This window comes from Ambystoma mexicanum, chromosome 1q (assembly GCF_040938575.1).
Source record: "Ambystoma mexicanum isolate Mex_15411 chromosome 1q, UKY_AmexF1_1, whole genome shotgun sequence".
Classification (NCBI taxonomy): Eukaryota; Metazoa; Chordata; class Amphibia; order Caudata; family Ambystomatidae; genus Ambystoma; species Ambystoma mexicanum.
Genome location: NC_090922.1, coordinates 92,839,597 through 92,859,345, shown reverse-complemented (window position 1 = coordinate 92,859,345; position 19,749 = coordinate 92,839,597). Strand labels below are relative to the sequence as shown.

Here is a 19,749-nt window from a genome sequence, read left to right as displayed (position 1 = left end):
GACGAAGTCCTCGACAAGGATTTAGAAGACCAAGTCTTCTGTGCCATCGACTGAAGTCTCGCTGGTGGACAGGGCATGACCAGTCGACAGACTATGTGAACAACTGCTGGCCCTCAGATTAAGGGTCCGTGGTCACAGTCAACCCAGTTGAGACGCAGCCATGCTAGTCAACGGGGAAGTCTGAGTGTGGGACTTTGCCTTTTTCAGCATCTTCCCCTTGGAAGAGTCCTCAAAGGAACTCAACCTCTTGCCAGAGGGCATACACTCATTGGGCCTGCTGATCCTGGTAGATGCATGACTGCTAACAGATGCTGAGTCAGAGGCCCTACCCTCATCGACCCATGCCACCAATCTTCTACGACAGTCTCTCTGTGTCCAGTAGGAGGCCGGTTATCACAGTTTGTCGATCAGTGGCGCAACATCTCTACCAACAAGTGGGTGGCTAAACATCGATCAGCAAAGTCACACACAATTTCTAGGCAAATGCCCATCCCGCTATTCAATACAGAAAAAGCAAAAACAACATTTGCTGCTCCTCTTGCAGGAAGTTCAATCATTACTACAAAAAAGGTGGCTATAGAAGCCGTTCCATCGCACCTCTGGGGTGTACTCCGGATACTTCCTAGTGAGGAAAAAAGTCTAGTGGATTGAGACCCATCTTGAACCATGGGCAACCCCACAGGTTACTAAGATCACAAAAGTTTTGCATGGTGATACTACAGCAGATGCTCAACCAGCTGGAACTTGTCTTCAGACTTAAAGGATACATACTGCGACATACCCATCCACTGCAAACAGACGCTGCCTTCACTTTGTGCTGCAAGGCAAGCATTATCAGTTCAAAGCTCGGTCCTTTAGCCTGAAGTCAACTCCAAGAGTCTTCACAAAATGCATAGCACCGGTGGCTGAAGATCTCAGTCGCCCAGACCCTGCAGCACATGGAAGAGACCATCCGATGCCTGACTTCCCTGGAATTTTCCATCAACTTTCTTAAGACATGCATATCGGCTTCTGAGAACTCTATTCCTGGGTTCACGATTCAACACACTGTCATGTCTGGCTAAGCCCTCAGAGGAGAGGGTCAGCGTCATACTCCACAAAACTCAGCAGCTGTCCACTCTGAGGGTTAATACAGTTCGCTCCATCAAGTCTCTGATAGGGATGATGTCTAGCTGCAACCCCTTGATACCTAACTGCAGACTGCATATAAGCCTCTCCGGGAGTATCTGGAAACCAGGTGGCAGTCTGTGCCGGGATACTGGACCGACAAGCTGACACCATTAGTGACATTGCGAGCCCCTCACACAGGGTGCTCCTTTTCACACCTTACACCAGGCCATGGTGGTTTTTATTTATCTTGGCCACATTTGGGAGACCTCGTACTTCCACTCTCCAGACCCTTGCAAAATCAGTTATTGGACTCAGATAAGCAAAGAATTACAGATAAACCGTTGGTTATAGTTCTAAAATGGCATGTTACAGGGCCTTTATTCACTTATAACATACAGAAATAGTGTTTACTCTATCAGTTATACATAAAAAAAGAAAAAACTCCCCACCGTCACAACAGTTGCAGAAGACATCATCTTGGCCACAACGACACTGCTTAGTCCCACAGCAGGTAGGCAGAGATTGACTGTCCTAACAGGATCTGGAGCAGAGCGTCCTCCCTCTCAGCGGGACTGCATCACCCACGGTCCAAATTCTAACTGCTTTCCCAAAAGGAAAACCTTCTCTACGGGTTTTGCTCCCATTACCCCTAATCATTGCACCTGCAGAGAGCTCCGACTCCCATTCTGGCTTGTCCTTCGGTGGACAATACAACTATTCTCCGCGGCTTGGTCAACTGACAAATACATGACCTTGTCGCTGCAGAAACACATGCTTACTTGCTGAGCCCACAAAAACGTATGCTTTCATTGCGGTGAATGGAAGTGAATGTCTAAGATGGCCGCACATTGGCGCCATGTTTTCTGGCTCATTTTGCACACGCACCACAACGGTCAGAACCAATTCCTCCCTGGGGGGTTGGATGCACACACTGCCAAAACCACACCAGAGAAACCAAAGAAAAAGACACCACACAAGTCTTGGAGCTCATGGCAGTATTCTAGGCGCTCAAGTCAATAAATACCAAATCGAAGGAAAGGTGGTTTGCATCTTCACCGACAGCACCACCATGTCCTTCTGAAAAGTAGTGTAAGGCTCTGAAGCCACCAATGCCTGGATTTCACTGATCCGGCGTGCTGAGGTAAGGCCCACTAGGAGGCCCGTCTTATTGGTGACTAGCCTGATGTCCTCGGACTCGATAGGCTCGAATGGTTTATGTGCGAGTGCGCCCAAGAACATATTGAGGTCCCACACGGAGTGGAATCTGGATAGGCGGGTTGAGCCAGGTAAGGCCCGCCAATTGTCTTAACCACCGGATTAGAGGATGAAAATACCCTCCTGCTCAGAGTTCCTGTAGGCTACAATGGCCGCCATATAGGTGCGGCATGCATCTACCTGCGCCCCTGATTTTGCAAGGTAAGAAGAGAATCCTCGCATGTCGTCCAGCGTGCAGGTCAAGGGATCGACCTGCTTCGATTTCGCCCAGTTACAAAACCTGGTCCATTTGCTTCTGTATTGGTTCCTGGTAGCATCGCTCCTAGCCCCTGTATGAGGTCTAGGTTAGCATGTGGCAGATGCCCCAGTGTGATCTGTTCAGGAACCACGTTCCGAGGGTTTCTTCTGGGGGGCAGGGTGGGTGACCGTGACTCCCTGCCGAGAGTGCAGGTTATCTCAGCTCGAAACACTTGTGAATAGGCGCGTTATAAATGCCATATAATATCACAGGGGCCTGTTCTGACAGGCTGAGAAGTTCTGAGAACAATGGCTTTGCTGGCCACCATGGAGCTCTCGGGATAATCCGGAGGTGCCAAGCCTCCCTGATCTTGCATATTGCGAGAGAAGGCATACGTGTTCATGTCCCACTGGATCTGCATTGCGTCACTCTGCGAGCCCCCGTCAGTACGCGAACTGAGGACACCTCCTGTTGGCCCACGGGGCAAAGAAGTCCACCTGAGGAGGACCTCACCTTTTGGAAGATCCCCTGAAGAACCTGTTTGTCCAACTGCCATTCATAGTTGTCCCCACCTAGTCGGCTGAGCCTGTCCGCCCTACAGGTTGGACTCTGCCAGGAGGTGGATTGCTGCCAAATGCACGTTTTCCAGAGCCCACTCCCATATGGTGGAGCTGTCCGTCTGAATGAAGATAACCTTGCCTGTGATTATCGGGAGGAAGGCTTTGAGAGCGAACCAGATGGCCATCAACTCTAGCCAGTTGATATGGGCTGCTTGCTCCCGACGGGACCAAAACACCATGGACACTGTAGCAGCTCAAGGTAGCTCTGCAGAACCTCTAGGGACGAGTCCACAGTGACTAGAGTTGGTGGACGACACAAGGGCCTGCCTATCCGCAGGTTGTTGGCCATGCTCTGCCAGAGTAGGTCCTGGTGGAGATGTGGGATGCTGACCTGCTCTGCCTTGGAACCCCACTCGTGACTCCAGGAGGCTGCAAAGTGCAGGGATGGAAAATAGCCGAGGGGCAATGCGCTTGCCTTGGAAGCAAGGCGACATGGAGCAACACAGGTTTAATTCCGGGTCCACGCTTAGAAAACTCTGGGTATTAAGCACATTATAAATAACCAAACATTTCATATCATAAATGCAGAAGCCTCATTTTGAGCCTCGTCTGCGGCACAGCCGGAGACATGCTGCCATGATGCCCAAGAGGTGCTGGTACCGCTATGCTGAGGTCACTGCTCTGCTGAAAAATGCCTTGGGCCCCCTTGATGACTCCGATCTTGTCCTCCGAGGGGGAGCATCCTCATGGAGCGCGTACTCCAGATGAGGCCCAGGAAAGTTCAATTCTGCGTGGGCGCCAACTGACTTGAGATTGATGGAAAATCCCAGCTCGTGTAGAGTCCCCATGAGGGAGGATGCAGTGTTCAGACTGCATCCTGAGACCTGGCACCGACAAGCCAGTCATCTAAATAAGGGTAGATGTAGTGACCCCGAGCCCTGAACAGGGTCGCCACTGCGTTCAACAGTCTTGTAAAGACGCTGGGAGCTCAATTTCATCCAAAGGGGTGGACCTTGTACTGATAATGAAAGCCCATGATCCTGAACCCTAGGAAGGACCGATGGGGATGCCAGATCGGGACTTGTAGGTGGGCATCTTTCAGATCCAGGGAGCATGTCCAGTCTCCCGCACACAATGTCTCTGCTATAAGCGCTGGGGTAGCCATCTTGAACTTTTGGAGAAGGTTCAATGTGGAAAGTTTTTAAACGACTCTCAGGCCTGCCTGGTTCTTTTTGTGAATGGCAAAAATCCATCAATCGAAGCCCAGACCTTGTTGGGCGGCTGGGAATTCCTCCACTCCCTGACATTCTACAAGCGAGCGAATTTCCACCAACAGAGTTGCAGTGCCAGTCTGTAGGAGGGGAGGAGAGAGAAGAACAAGTTACTTCTTACCTTGTAACCTTCTTTCGATGGGATGTTCCTCCGACGTATTCCTTATCTTTGATAGATCATCTCCCAGCTTGCTGGCCTCGGAATTTTTTTTTTCAGTAGAGGGCGCTGCGCGTCGACGTCCCTCGAGCCGATGTCCCTCAACAGCCTCCGTATCGGTGCCGACGTCACCACGCGTATAAACAGACTCGTGCAGCGTCCGTTGCTCAGTTCCATTTTGACGTTAACAGTTTTATATGAATTGGTTATTGACCTTGAAGGAGCGTAAGCTGCAACCACAAGGGAAGTATTACTGCAGGGATGGATGGGAGGGGCGATGAGGAATATGTCGGAGGAACATCCCATCGAAAGAACGTGACAAGGTAAGTAGTAACTTGTTCTTCGATGGGATTGTGTCCTCCGACGTATTCCTTATCTTTGATAGACTCCCATAGCAGTGGCCTGTAATTGGAGGCGAGAGTGTTATGTATCCCTTTAGGGATGAACCGAATGTAATACGGCCTTGCCAAATCTGGTCCCTTGAGCAGTGGAGGAATCCAGATTGTATAATTTTGTGAATGTATGTGCGGACGAACATGTGGCAGCCGCACAAATGTCCCTGACCGGTACCCCTCCTTGGAGAGCCGAAGAGGCTGTGATACCCCTGGTTGAATGAGCCCTGAGATTTTGGGGTGGCTCTTTCCCTGCTAGTCTATAACATTCCAGGATGGCCAAAATAATCCACCTGGAGATGGTTTGTTTTGTTATGGGTAGTCCCAACTTGTGACCAGAGTATCCTACAAATAGTTGGTCTGCTTGCCTGATTCAAGCCATTCTGCTGATGTAAAAGCTGAGAACTCGCCTAGGGTCCAGCCTATGTAGCCTTTCCTCCTCTTTCCCCGGATGGGGAGGAGGGTAGAACGAAGGTAAGGTAATTTTCTGAGTAATATGAAATTCAGAAACCACCTTTGGGAGGAAATTAGGCTTCACCTGTAGGACAACTTTGTCCTTGTGGAAGAATGTATGTGGGGGTTTACAGGAGAGAGCTTGTAGCTCGCTCACCCTCCTAGCAGATGTTAGTGCTACCAACAGGACAGTTTTAAGCGTGAGAAATCTCAGCGCGCAAGAATGAAGTGGTTCAAATGGAGTGCCCATTAAGAAGTTTAAGACTAAATTTAAGTCCCATAAGGGAACCTGGAATGGTTTTGGTGGGTAAACATTAGTTAGTCCCTTGAGAAATTGTACCACTAGAGGAAGTTTGAAATACGATGGTTCCTCTGCAGTGCGCTTGAAGATCGATAACGCTGCAAGATAGCCCTTGATAGTGCCAACTTGAAGGCCTGAATTTGCCAAGTAGAGTAGAAAGGATAACACCGTTGGTGTACCACATGAAAAGGGGTTGATATTCTCTTCTCTACACCAGCTGCAAAACTTGTTCCAACGGCAGCGGTATAAAGACTTTGTTGCAGGCCTTCTGGCCGAAAGCAACACTTCCATGACGTCATCAGGGAGGTCCCAATCCTTGTATTTCAACCTTTCAGAAGCAAGGCGTGAAGGTTGACGGTTCTGATGTCTGGATGGAGAACCCGACCTCCCTTCTGTGAGAGAAGATTCTCCTTGAGTGGAAGACGAATTGGAGGGCAGATGGACATGTCCAGAAGGTCCGGGTACCACGTTCTCCTGGCCAAGTCTGGGGCAATTAGGATCATGGTTCTCCGGAATCTTCTCAACCTCCTGATTATTTGAGGAATGACAGGGACTGGTGGAAATGCGTACAGGAGTGGAAACTCCCAGTCCACTACGAACGCGTCCCCTAGAGCTCCTCTCGGGGGAAATTCCCTTGAACAAAACAGATCGCACTTTGTTAGTACTGGTGGCAAACAGATCCACTTGACGGGTTCCCCAAAGGGCGAAGATATCCTGAAGGACTTCATGAGCTAGTTCCCACTCGTGGGAGACTGTGCCCTGTCTGCTCAGAGCGTCCGCCATCAAGTTCTTCTCCCCGGCTAGGTGGACTGCCGATAGAGAGATTCCTTCTTGAATTGCCCAAAACCAGAGCTGCATTGCCTCTGTGCACAGTGGTAGTGATCCTACGCCTCTTTTGTTGAGGTAGTGCATGGCCACTGTGTTGTCCGTCATTATCAGGACATTTTTCCCCTGTACAGATGGCAGAAAAGCTTTAAGCGCTAGTCTGATTGCTCTCAGCTCTAACAGGTTGATATGTAGTCTGGACGCCGATGGAGACCAACGACCGCTGATTGTCAAGTCGTTGGTATGAGCTCCCCACCCCGTGAGTGAGGCCTCTCTGACTACTGTTATCTCCGGCCATGGTTGCCAAAACAGTTCTCCTGTCAAGATGTTCTCTGGATAGGACCACCATTGAAGGTCTCGAGCCACCTTGTCCGGAATCTGAAGGAGGTCCGTCATTCTCCCTGAGAATTGCGACCACTGAGTCTTCAGTGCCCACTGACAAGATCCCATTCTCAGGCGAGCCTCTGGCACAAGGAAGATGCAGGATGCCATGAGACCTAGCAACCTCAAAAAGTCGAAGGCTGGGAGAAGTTGGGCATTTTGAAACTTGGTGACCATCTGCAGAATATATCTGGAGCCCTCACCTCTGGTGGCGAGGCTTTTCCCAGGGAAGTGTCCAGGACCGATCCAATGAACTGGAGTCTCTGTGATGGTATCATCTGTGACTTCTTTAAATTGAGGGAGAAGCCCAGTTTGTGAAGGAAGTGGCAGACATATTCTAGCTGGATCTGATCTTGTTCTGAAGATACAGCTCTGATCAGCCAATCATCCAGGTAGGGGTAGACGTGGATCCCTTCACTCAGACTTTCCGCCACTACTGACATTAGCTTGGTGAAGACCCTTGGGGTGGAGGTCAGCCCAAATGGCAGAACTTGAAATTGATAATGAGAGCCGCCAATTGCGAACCTCAGGTATTTCCAGTGTTTCAGATGGATTGGCACATGGAAATAAGCATCCTGAAGGTCCAGAGATACTAGCCAGTCCTGGAGCTGGAGGGCCTGAAGGATCTGAGAGAGTTACCATCTTGAACTTGTCCTTCCTGAGGAACTTGTTCAATTCTCGTAAGTCCAAGATAGGTCTCAGTCCTTAGTCTTTCTTCGGTATAAGAAAGTAGGGGGAGTACCAGCCCTTGTTCCTCTCCGCTACAGGTACCGGTTCTATGGCACCTTTCTCGAGCAGGTCTACAATTTCCTGCAAGAGGAGTGGATCTGGAACTCACAGAGAGCTGTTCCCCGGTGGATGACTGAGGGATGCGTAGAAAAGGCAGGCAGTAACCTTGGGAACTGTCTCCAATGCCCAAGCATCTGACGTAATAGCCTGCCATTCCGTCAGATGTTGAGTTAACCTGCCCCCTACTGGTGTTTTGTGAAGAGAGTCCTCAGAGCGGTATGGAGGCGGCTGATGCAGATGCCGAGGGTAAAGAGGCACCTGCTGCGGCTTTTGTTTTTTTACCCCGTCCACCTCGGCTGAATTTCTTCTGACCCCTTTGAACGGGCTGTCCTCTGCCCTTTCCGAATGCGGAATAGAAGGATTTTGCTGCTGCCTTTGATGTTTGTAGTTTTTCTAAACGGTCGTCCACCTTCTTACCAAACAAAGAAGAGCTGTCAACGGGCATATTCAAGAGTCTGCTTTGCACATCTGGAGCAAAACCAGACTTTCACAACCAAGCAAATCTGGTTGTTGTACTTGCCGCCATGGCCCTGCTGATACGGTCAGCAGAATCGATGCCAGTCTGAAGGGATTCGCACATTGCGTCCTTTCCATCCTTAATGATGTTGAGAAACACTTCCCTTTCTTCTCCCTCCGGGAGGCTGAACCTTGCGAGCGTACAGGTAGCATTGATGGATTTCAACGCCATGCTACATGCAGAAAATACTTTTTTGGCCATAGAGTCATATCTCTCATCATCCCTGTCCTGTGGAACAGTAGGGTAAGCCGATTTACTACCTGCTGAAGTAGCTGCCTGAACAACCAGACTCTCCGGAGTTGGGTGTTTGGATAAATATTCAGGGTCAGCAGAAGACACCCTATATTTAGCTGATAGTTTCTTGTTAACTGCCGGGATAACCTCAGGTGTTTCCCAGTTTGCCAATATTCTCCTTTGTAATGCCGCTTGAAATGGCACTACAGGATCCTCCTGTGGACCTTTGACCAAGAGGTCCGAGGTCGTCTTGCTGAAAAGCAGGTGAGGGTGTGGACCATCCAATAAACTATTATCCTTGCCATCAAGGTTCTATAAGGGGTTTCAGCATGTTCCCCTGGGTCTGGTGTGGCAAATTCCACTTCTGGGGAAGTGTCCAACCCACTTGTTTCCTGTAGCGTTTCATGGAGGTCTTTCAACCTACCTTCCTCAGAGATAAATTCCTCTAGTGCAGGAGTTGCAGATCCCTGCAACTCAAAAGGCTTTTCCTGATCTGAATCCTCCCCTTCTAAATAAATAGAAGGTCAGACCCTGGAGTGGTCAGGTCTTGAAAATGGTATAATTCCCATTTCTAGAGCAGACATTAAAGGCTTCGAAGCCATCGAAAAAGGCGTTGAGAACGGTGGTAGAGGCCTCGATGAACTTGAGAGTATCTGGATTCTACTCGAGGTTGTCGACGACATTCTCGTGCTCAAGGCTCTGGGTATGGCCACTGGCTGTGGGGTGGCCGTGGGTTTGTCCTTTCTCGGCGTCGACTCGACTGACCTGTGCGTCGAAGAAACCTTCGATAATGGCGTCGACTATGCCGATCTAGGTGTCGAAGGGATCCTCGACGACAGCGTCGAAGACGCAACTTTGCCTTTACTCGAAGGTTCGTGACGCTCTTGAGTGGCTTCTTTCGCCGGGTACTGTGACTCGCGGCTTTTTGATTTTTCAGGTCTTACACCCAGGGTATCACTCTCAGCAGTCTTCGAGGGGGTCAAGGCCGCTTTCTCGAAGACGCTTAGCATCTTTTTCCTGAATTCCTCCCACTTAGCCTGAGAGCTATGTGGGACAGGAGACCCTTTTTGGGGAAACGGAAGAAGACAAGGAAGGGGATCTTCGACGTCTCTTTTTGAATGCTTAGATCTCGGAGAATGATGGGAACTGCTTCGAGATCTAGAATGAGAATGTCTTATGATGGCGAGGAGACTAATGTCTCGACTCCGCCGAGGAAACTTTCGAAGAAGTTTAACTGCCTTACCTCTCTCGAGCTTCCCCTTACGCTCCTTCAAGGCTTTCGCCGTCATGGACATGCAGTCCTCGCACTCCGAAAAATGGTGCTCGATCCCCAGGCACCACAAACAGATCCTGTGAGTATCCGTCAACGACGTTTTCTTTCCACAGTCTCGACATTTTTTGAAGACGGACCGTGGAGTCGTCGGTTCGGGTGAGGAAGCCATCGAGTACGAGTCGGTATTCACGAGGAATATATCGATATATTTGACTGAAGAACTGAGCAACGATATTCAGAGGCCCCACGAAGCGCGGAAAAACAGAATTGAGCAACGGACGCAGCGCGAGTCTATTTATACGTGTGGTGACGTTAGCGCCGATACGGAGGCCGTCGAGGGACATCGGCTCGAGGGACGTCGACGCACAGCCCAATCTACTGAAAAAAAAAATGTTTCCGATGCCAGCAAGCAGGGAGATGAGCTATCAAAGATAAGGAATACGTCAGAGGACACAATCCCTTCGAATAAGGAATAGGTAGCCGGAAGCCCATGGAAAAAACAGAGGATCCATGGATCTGTGAACCTTATGCGCCAGCAGTGAGCGTGAAGAGAAAGCCTGAACCCCACTGGAGACTCGTTTATCTGGATGGATGTGTCATGCTTTTTTTTCCATCTGAGGTTGGGACGGAGGAGAGAGACTGAAAAAAGCCCTTGTGCGCTGCCTTGTGCTGGCTCAGGGATCTGTCCGGTTGTCTGGACCGTCTCTTGAAAGCCCCTGAAGCCTCCGAAGGACCGACTCTTGTCTGAGCGCCTGGCTATATGCCTTGCGGGGGACTTGGTGAGGATCGATGTGTAGTATACTTGTACTTATAGAGTTCCTTATCTGTGGTCAAATTGAACAGATCAACCCCCTTGAAAGGAATCTCCAGTATACGCTCCTGGACAGATACTTCCATTTCCATAAATTTAGCGTTGACACCTAGTTGTAGGCTGGGTCTAATGCGGCTTGAGCCATCCTTTTTTGGCAAGTGCCACCACAACCTTTTGCATTGGGATCCCTGTTCTAGCCGTGGGGCGTAGAGTGAGAACTTCTGCCAATACCCAATCCTCTGGTTGTTCCGGCTGTGGGATCCAAAATTACTCAGCCAGGCCAGCCAGACGTTCATGGAAGGCCTTGGCTGCTGATAGGGTGTCGGGGTCCTCCTCCTCATCTGCGTCAACCATAGTGTCTTGCTCGTCCGGTGCTGCCGGAGAGTGATGGGCGCAGGAAGCTGTGGCGTACTGATGATCCGCGCCAGAGGCTGCTGCAGCAGTGGAGCCGGGGCTGCAGCGACTGGGATGGGAGCCGGTGTATTAGGGACTGGCGCAGGCAGCTGAGACTGAGCTGGGCCCAGAGGAGCTGGCCCAAAGGCGGCATTGCCGTGGGTGCTAGCCCACATACCTGAGGGAGCATGTCCCTGATGACGTCCCTTAGGATGATAGGCATCTGTGGGGACCTCATGAGAGAGAAATTTCTCAAAGAACCTGTCTTGACAGCACAGAGGAGTGCCCGATAGAACCAGCATAGGTGCGGGGTCCTGAGGCTGCTGAGGCACAAGCACCCTGTTTCACTGTATGGGGCGATGAGTCTCTGCCCTGCGAAGTAGACTGATATGCCATGGGCCAAGTGCCAAGCCTTGACCAATCCCACCTGGAGACTCGTTCCCCTACCTGGTCCCAAAAGAGGGGATATGTCTGGCAAGCTACCACTTTCTGGCCCGGTGACCAATTTGTCTTGCTGCATGCGACGTGCCCGAGTCATACTTGCTGCGCTGGGCCCAGCTTCCTCCAGTACGTGGAGCGGTGGAGGCCTACTGTACACATCATCATGGGTCCTGGTACGCGGAGTGCCCTCGGCTGAAGCACCGGTAGTGCTGCGTACAGGCACACCCTCAGACATCAGTCCAGTGTTGGGGCATTGCCCCTCAGGTTGAGGCCTGGTAACAACCTTGCGGCCCCCTCAGTGGAGTCATAGGTAGGATCTCGCGAACACATCAGCCTGGTGGTCGGTAACTGAAGCAGTCTCAGTGCTCATGGTGATATTAGGACCTGCTAGGTCCATCCCCGCTAGTGCGCTTCCCGGGGAAGGAGTTGCCTTTGCGGGGTGCAGAGGAGGACAGAGCACCTAGCTTGGGACTGGTCGTCTGCTTCATGAAATCTTTTAGGTCCTCTGGAGGCGACCTACCAAAGAGCTCCTTCTACCTGGCTAATCTGTTCTCGAGTGCATGCAGTGTCGGCACATCACACGCAGTACAACCTTGCCGGCTGTGGTCAGGGCCAAGGAACAGGTTGTGGGGTCACGTCGGGATGGGACCCTCGCAGGCTAGACACCTGCTGAAGCCCGTCCGAGTCATGCGATGGGGAGGAGCACAGCGTCTGAGGACAGAGTGGTACCCGATTGAAAAAGAAGAACAAAAGTAATTCTCCGGGGAAGAGCGTGTGGGATTACTATGCCAGAGGCCTAAACGCGGGAGAGTTGATGAAGGCAGTCCGTTCCTGCGGATGCGTAAAAGTACTGGGGAGTGGCGCCGGTGGGCGGAGTCAGGAGAGCATGCTCCCAGGGGCGCGCGCATCTGAATTTAAAGGGGAAGATTTTTCTGGTGAAAAATGTTCTGTCTACCGTCCCTAGCGTTGGACACCCATACAGTATGGAGATCGTGACAGGACGTAGGAGTATTGCCACTGTCTTTAGTACCGAGCCTCCAGTCTCATCCCAACCTGAATATCAGAACTAGCGCTTATAAGATGCCACATAGTAGAACTGATGTTCTAAGAGCCGCTTGTGGAAATATACATTTTCTCTGTTAAAAATGTAACATGACACTTTTGCCCTTGATTCACAACAGCAAAGGCCCAAAAGATGTTTGCCAAACTGCAGGCATAGCTCTTTCCCATTGAAGGGCTGGCAGCTAGTAAACAGTTTGCAGTCAAAATAACACACAAATACCAGCAGTTGGTGACCCTGCCCCCCGACCTCAAGCTGTGGTGACCCTCCCCCTGACCTCAGGCTAGAGATATAAAAACACGTGCAGAGTCTCCCTCTCCAAGTCCATTTGTTCTTCACTTTGATTACTTTCAAGGACCCTATGTTATTTACTTGTCATGCTAATGCAGCTGAAAAAACTATTTAAAGAATGAAAGATTTTAAGTAAGGCATAGAGCACCAACAAAACATTTGTTGCCACTCTCCACTCCAGTGCTTTGTTTGATGCTAATAAATGTATCTACGGCTATGTTATTCAATGAAGGTGTCTCATTCTTTGTTTTATATTCCAGGTGGGAAAACCTTCAGGAGGGGCTCACCGCTTTACTGCAATTTTCACCATTCAGCATTATCCTGTATCCACTACTGGATTATCATAAGGCATTCATTTAGGGATGCTTTTGTTTTTTGAAGATTAGTCACTCAATTTGAAAATGTGCGCAGGTACTAAGTATTGAGCCCAAAACAGTCGGCAAAGGGCTCTAGTATGTTGACCAGCAGGTACGCAGAACAGAGCCAACTGTATAGTAAAAACTTTTGAGGGGCACTGAATTGGACATGGGTGGGGTTGGACAATAAATATAAAAGCTTTAACTGGAATTATTAATCGTCATGGAAAGACTCAATCCAGTGATGTGCTTTGCATGAAGCCCCAGAATCCAGGGAAGTCTATAGACCAGGAATAGTTACTTTGCATTTATATAGCGCCTTATGTATCATTGGTATGATCTCAAAGTGCTGGTAGGTTAAACGCCCTCGGGAACCGTAGTTCAAGTCAGTTGTGAGAGAGAGACGTAAGGTGCGTGGGTGCACCAGATGTGTGCAGCTGATGTTGTACTTGCACGATAACTGCTTCGTAGCGGTAGGTGTGGTGGTTGGGAGGTCTGGAATATGTGTTCATTCTGGAGGGTTTACGCCCAGACTGATTTCTGGCTGCGTTAGGCCTGAGGAGACCCTTAGGCTAGCGGTGAGTGCTCAGCTAGCTGTGCTTAATTAGGATGTTGAGGAGTAAGAGGCAGGTATTAGTATGAAAACAGCTATACCCAATGTGTCATAGTATCGCTGTGTTCTAGTTGAGTGGTGGTGTATAGGAGAGAGTACGTGTGGTAGTGTGGTATGGTGGTTTTCAGTAAGGCCGATTCGATCCACTCGGTCCATTCCATCGTCTCCATCCGCTCCATCTATTCCATCCGCTCCATCTGTTCCATCCGCTCCATCTGTTCCATCCGCTCCATCTGTTCCATCCGCTCCATCTGTTCTATCCACTTCACCTGATCCATTTACTCCATCTACTAAATCTGTTCCATCTATTCCAATACGCTCCATTTATTCCATCTGCTCCATCCGTTCAATCATTTCAACTTTCCGTTCAGTTTTTTCTGTTCCATCCGTTCCATCCACTCCAGCCACAACGGCTCTCTATAAACCATAACAGCGTCATTGTTTGAATGACAGCAGCACCGCAATTGTAAACTTATTGACCTTTTGGAGTCTAGAGGACAAATAGGTGGTCCTTTTGTAAAAAAGTTCATATTGCATGGAGGGGACTACAACATAACTTCTGTGATGTTGGATCCACTGCATGCAATGTTTAACTTTTACAAAACAGAGTTTAAAAGTAAAGATGAAAAATTGTAAAATTGTCCTTTACAATCTGCTTAGTAACAAAACAAAATGAAATCCTGCCTGCAAATGATATATATTTTTTGAAGACTGCATTTACAATGGATTCCCATGGTATTCACCTTAAAAAGAAGCGGATTCCATAATAGTTTGTTTTGTGCCTGCATGAAAACTCCATGCAGGTGTAAGAACATGCGTTTCATACCAATTAAACAACCACTCATTCATTCATTCTGAGTGACAGGACATGCACAATAACTGATAAGCGAGGCTGGAATAGCCTTCCAATGTGAGAAGTAAACAGCATTCCCCTTAGCTTGCGGCTCTGCCAAATATTTGGCTTGCACATGCCAAATATTTCACATTTAAAACATCAAATGGGGATATTAGCTAAACAAATTATAAATGCTGTGAAATTAGAATCTGTACCTTCAGCAGCTTCACACAATAGCAACATGGTGTCACACAGCTCAAACTTTCACATCCGTGAAAGAGGGCCCTCAAACATGAAATGCGCTGGAATGAACATTGAGACAAAGAAGGAATCATCGTTTTTTTATTATGTACAAATTATTCTAAAATGAGTCACTTTATTGATAAAATTCCAGTGTTTGCTCCAAGCTGGGTGGCAAAGTGAAAGGTTGTGTAGCTCTACTGCACATGGGCAGTCAGGGCTGCCGGTCACAGGGTAATATACCATAAATTGAGCCCTGGAACTGGTAGAGAAGACATCAATCCTCCTCCACCAGAGTATGATGCTATGGAAAGAATCCTAATATGCAAGGCTTTGGGGACGGCGAGCAGTCACTCAGATGACCTAGGAAATACTTCACAAAAGCTGGCATCTACGAATTACTCGCCCATTTTTTGAGACTCAAACCATTTCACAGCATTTTCTGTCCCATAAATAGACAACTGTTGCTGGACGGTTATGCAAGCTTACACCTTTTTTAAATCAAAAATACAGGAATGGGAATATAAGATTTGACCATCAAAAGAAGGTTTGGCTCAAGGGATCCACAAAATCCTGTTCCATTGATGGCCTGCCAAGCTATCTGTTGCAGACTGCTGCAATTGGAGGTCAGACAGCCCTAGCTCGTATCCAATGCCATTTCTGTTAATTAGTTTGTCTCAAGTACTATAGTATCTGTAGCACTTTTTGGAAAGACCCCAGATTGCAACCTTTAGCCTCGATTTAGTACTACAACACTCCACATTTTTCTCAAAATCTAACCCAAGAAGGTTTTGCAGGATATTGGCCAGAAACTGAAAGGTTGCTGAGCAACATTTATTTTTGGAGGTTGTTAGGCAGAAACCTGTGCAGTTCGCTTAGGGACCACTGCAAAAGATTTAAGACTACAGGTGTTTGGCAGTAAACACATTTGGTAGCAGTCTGCACCACACAGATTCACTTGGTAGCTGTGGCTGAGCAGTCAGACTTCCCTCAAGAAGAGTTAGGCAGTATACAGAGCATACAAAATAGGTACAGAAATACAGTAGCACAAGCAAACACTGACCAGAGCTTGGGTGTAAAAGTATATATTTATTTAACACACACGTATAAAACACACTAGCACTAAATTGGTAAGATAAGTTCAAAACACAATCACTATTATCATATGTACATCCCTGATTGCTTGTTGGACAAGTCTTAGTTAACACCACTTATTTCTAGACAGAGGTGAGCGCTTAACGTTCGATGGCACTCCAACAAGTTAAATAAAAAACGAGGGAAAAGCAGAATTATGGAAGCATACACACTAAATACTTTTTAAAGAACCACAGCAAGCTTAGGAAGGCACAGTCTACTGGTGAGAAAGGAAGTTTAGGCGCCAGGCCACTTTCAAGGGAGCTGGGCGGAAGATGCCCAAGATCAGACAGTTACACAGAGTCTTCAAAGTTTGTGGAGGTAGTTCGAAAAAGGTTTAGTTCAGTGCAGAAAAGTTAGCTAAGGTGTCCCAGGTTCGAGAGACGAGGATTCAATACAGCCCGTTCAAACGGTTGCAAGGGAAGCCAGGCGGAACACGGTACCTTAAATGGAGAGGATCCTCCAGCGGGGGCAGTTCCTGGCAGCGGGTGCAAGTCGCAGCGTCGTCCAGAGGAAGAGAAGATCTCGTTGTGGAGGAAGGATGAAGGTCGTTGCACTGCCAGGGAAGAAACCAGCCGCAGAGTTCTCCGGTACAAAGGTACTACCCTTTCGGTTTGCGGTAGTGGTGAAAACATGGTATCCCGGTTGCCAGGGTGCTTGGCACAGGCAAGGCGGCCACGAGATGCTCCAGGAAGGCGAAAAGAAGGTAGACTGCTTATCCCCACCAGTCGAAGGAAGAAGACTCTCCGGGCTGGAGATCTTCTCTGTCGTTAGTGGTGAGACGGTTCAGCAGGGATCCACCGGTGGTGTCGTCGTTGCAGGCCGGCTCAGCTTCTCCCTTCTCGGATTCTTAGGTCCTGTGGCGACTTCTGAAGTTCCAGTCCCCAAAGCCCTGCTTTTATGCAGCACACCCCCATTCACTCAGCCTAGCTGTCAATCAAACATGCTAAGTGGTGAGCCGGCTGGCTCACCACTTGGGCCAATCACAAGAGTGTGACTTGAGTTACCAAGGTAACTCAGTCCAGGGTGCCTAAAACCCCTCCCACACCCCCTGCGGTACCCAGACAGAGTGGCACCACTTTTGGGGGCTTCTGTGGAGAAGCCCGCCAAAAAGTGGAACAAAGGGCTCGACTTGGGTTGGAGTCACAGAAGAGAACAAATGCCATTTTATAATCGAGTTCTGGCGCAAAATACCAACCGGCGAATTAATATTAAATAAACCGGCGGTATGTTCGAGGCTATAAGAATTAAATAATTAAAGTTGGCAGCCTTGAACAATGGGAAAATCCCATAGAGATATATTTGCGGTAGAATATAAAAAGTAGTATCCACTGCCACCAGCCAAAACTCGATCAGGGGGGACGGAGACGTGCCCCCTCGAACAGCAGACCCTGGGGCAATCTAATTGCCCCGACCAGTACGTCCACAATATGATGATTTGTACTGGTTTCTGTTCATAATTTGGGACTAGCAAAGCCAATGGTGACTTTACATGCCCTGGGAGACAGTAGTCAGTCCCAGGGTATGGAGTCTATGTTGGGGGGTCGCTACGACACCCCTGGGTTACGGCTCGGAGGGTGCTGTGTAACCCACATAAAAAAAAACACATGAGACCCTATGGAGTAAAAGACCCCACAGCCCATAAAACACATGGAAAGTTAAAGGAACATCTCAAATCATGTCTAAGAGTGGGAGCAAAAGAATCTCTTAGCAGGAGAGAAAAAAATAACCCCAGAAAATCCAGCAAAGCTCCTGGGGGATCACTAGGTTTGGGAAATTAGCCTTACAGAGAACTCTCCCTAACAGAGGTATGTTCTTTTTCATCAGTTTCTGTTCATGTCCAATACTAAATTTTAATAAAGGGTTGCAGGCATTGGTAAGGTGTGGAGCCCGAGTGTGTGAGGAGATTCCAAAATCATGTTACACTAATTCTTCCCAATACCCCATTGAAGGAGAAGTTAGTGGCTATAGTAGGAGTTGCAGTGATGGAGTCTAATTTGTGAACGTATCGCCTCTATAGACAAGGAAAGAAGCCAGCTTTAATGTCAGTTTAATGGAGGATTTACTGTGATCCAGACTGGATAATTCCTGTGCGACTTCAAAGCATTTTGTAGCCTTAATGGGAGAATTCAAAAATCTCTTTGAGAAATACGGTTTTTGACATTGCATAGCAAGTTGGGAGTGTCGGGCATCGGTGTGGTAGGTTGTGATATCTCGGGGGTGAATTTCATAATTTCCTGTCTGTTCTATTGAGATACACTTCTTTGGTGCTGCTGAGACTGGGAGTTCCACTGTTGAGGTAAGCTCATTAGTGAGCCAGATGTACGGTATAATTAAGTTTACTTCATTTATAGAGATTTAGCGGTTTGGGATTAAGGACGACGACACATGGATGTTTAACTGGGCTTGAACAGCTATGGAGACAGCTGGGATTAATAGCTGGGACATTTGGGTGTGCAGAAACTAGGACAGATATAAAGTTCTAACAGGCTGGAGTGCATTTGTCACTATATTGCTGGAATTTAAGGCACAAGATGAGCATGGGTGGGACTGGTATGAAGAAAATTCGAGCGTTACTACTCATGAGCCGAGGCCTTTGTAAAGACCGATTCGACTGGTGCCAATAGGTAGGTGATGTGCATAATAGAGAGGTTGGAATGGTCCACCCCTTTGACACATACAGGCGTATTGGTGAACAAGCCAGGGTTAATAACGTGGCCTTAGGGCATCAAAATGTATGCCTCATGCTGGGGGCTGCTGAGCCTTTGTCTAGATGCCACAAGGGATGTTGCCAGGGAGATGAGGTAGATTGAGAGAAACTTAGAGCTTCAAATATTTGAGGGACATTAAGAATTTGTCGCAATACCCAGTGAGCCACATTTCATACTCTCCCTTGATGCTATACTGTTAGGGAGAATTCTCTCTTAAGGCTGAATTTCCTAACCTAGTGAGTCCCCCAGCAGCTTTGCTGGATTTCTGGAGTTTGTTTTTCTCCTGCCAAAAGTTAGACCCTTTCTCCCACTCTTGGACATGATTTATGGTGTTCCTTTGACTGTTAATGTGTTTTATGGGCTATGGGGTCCTTTACTCCATAGGGTCTCATGTGTTTTTACTATGTGTGTCACAGCACCTTCCGTGCAGTGACACAGGGGTGTCATAGTGACACCCCACCATAGACTCCATACCCTGGGACTAACTACTGTCTCCCAGGGCATGTAAAGTCACCATTGGCTTTACTAGTCCCAAATTATTAACAGAAACCAGTACAAACCATCATGTTGTGGACGTACTGGTCGGGGCAATTAGATTGCCCTGGGTTCTATTAGTCGAGGGGGCACGTCTCCGTCCCCCCTGATCGAGTTTTGGCTGGTGGCAGTGGATACTACTTTTTATATTCGACCGCGAATATATCCCTATGGGATTTTCCCATTGTTCAAGGCTACCAACTTTAATTATTTAATTCTCATAACCTCGAACATACCGCTGGTTTATTTATTTAATATTAATTCGCCGGTTGGTATTTTTTGCCAGGACTCTATTCTAAAATGGCGTTTGTGTTCTCTTCTGTGACTCCAACCCAAGCCCTTTGTTCCGCTTTTTGGCGGGCTTCTCCACAGAAGCCTCCAAAAGTGGTGTCACTGTCTGGGTACTACAGGGGGTGTGGGAGGGGGTTTAGGCATCCTGGACTAAGTTACCTTGGTAACTCAAGTCGCACTCTTGTGTGATTGGCCCAAGTGGTGAGCCGGCCGGCTCACCACTTAGCATGTTTGATTGACAGCTAGGCTGAGTGAATGGGGGTGTGCTGCATAAAAGCAGGGCTTTGACGACTGGAACTTCAGAAGTCGCCACAGGACCGGAG

General features: G+C 48.5%; 1 protein-coding gene across 7 annotated transcripts in view; it reads right to left on the bottom strand.

Moving 5' to 3' along the window:
• The window catches only part of ANKRD11 (ankyrin repeat domain containing 11), a 1,995,649-nt gene that overhangs the window by 1,092,939 nt on the left and 882,961 nt on the right, over window positions 1–19,749 (bottom strand). The window lies entirely within an intron of this gene.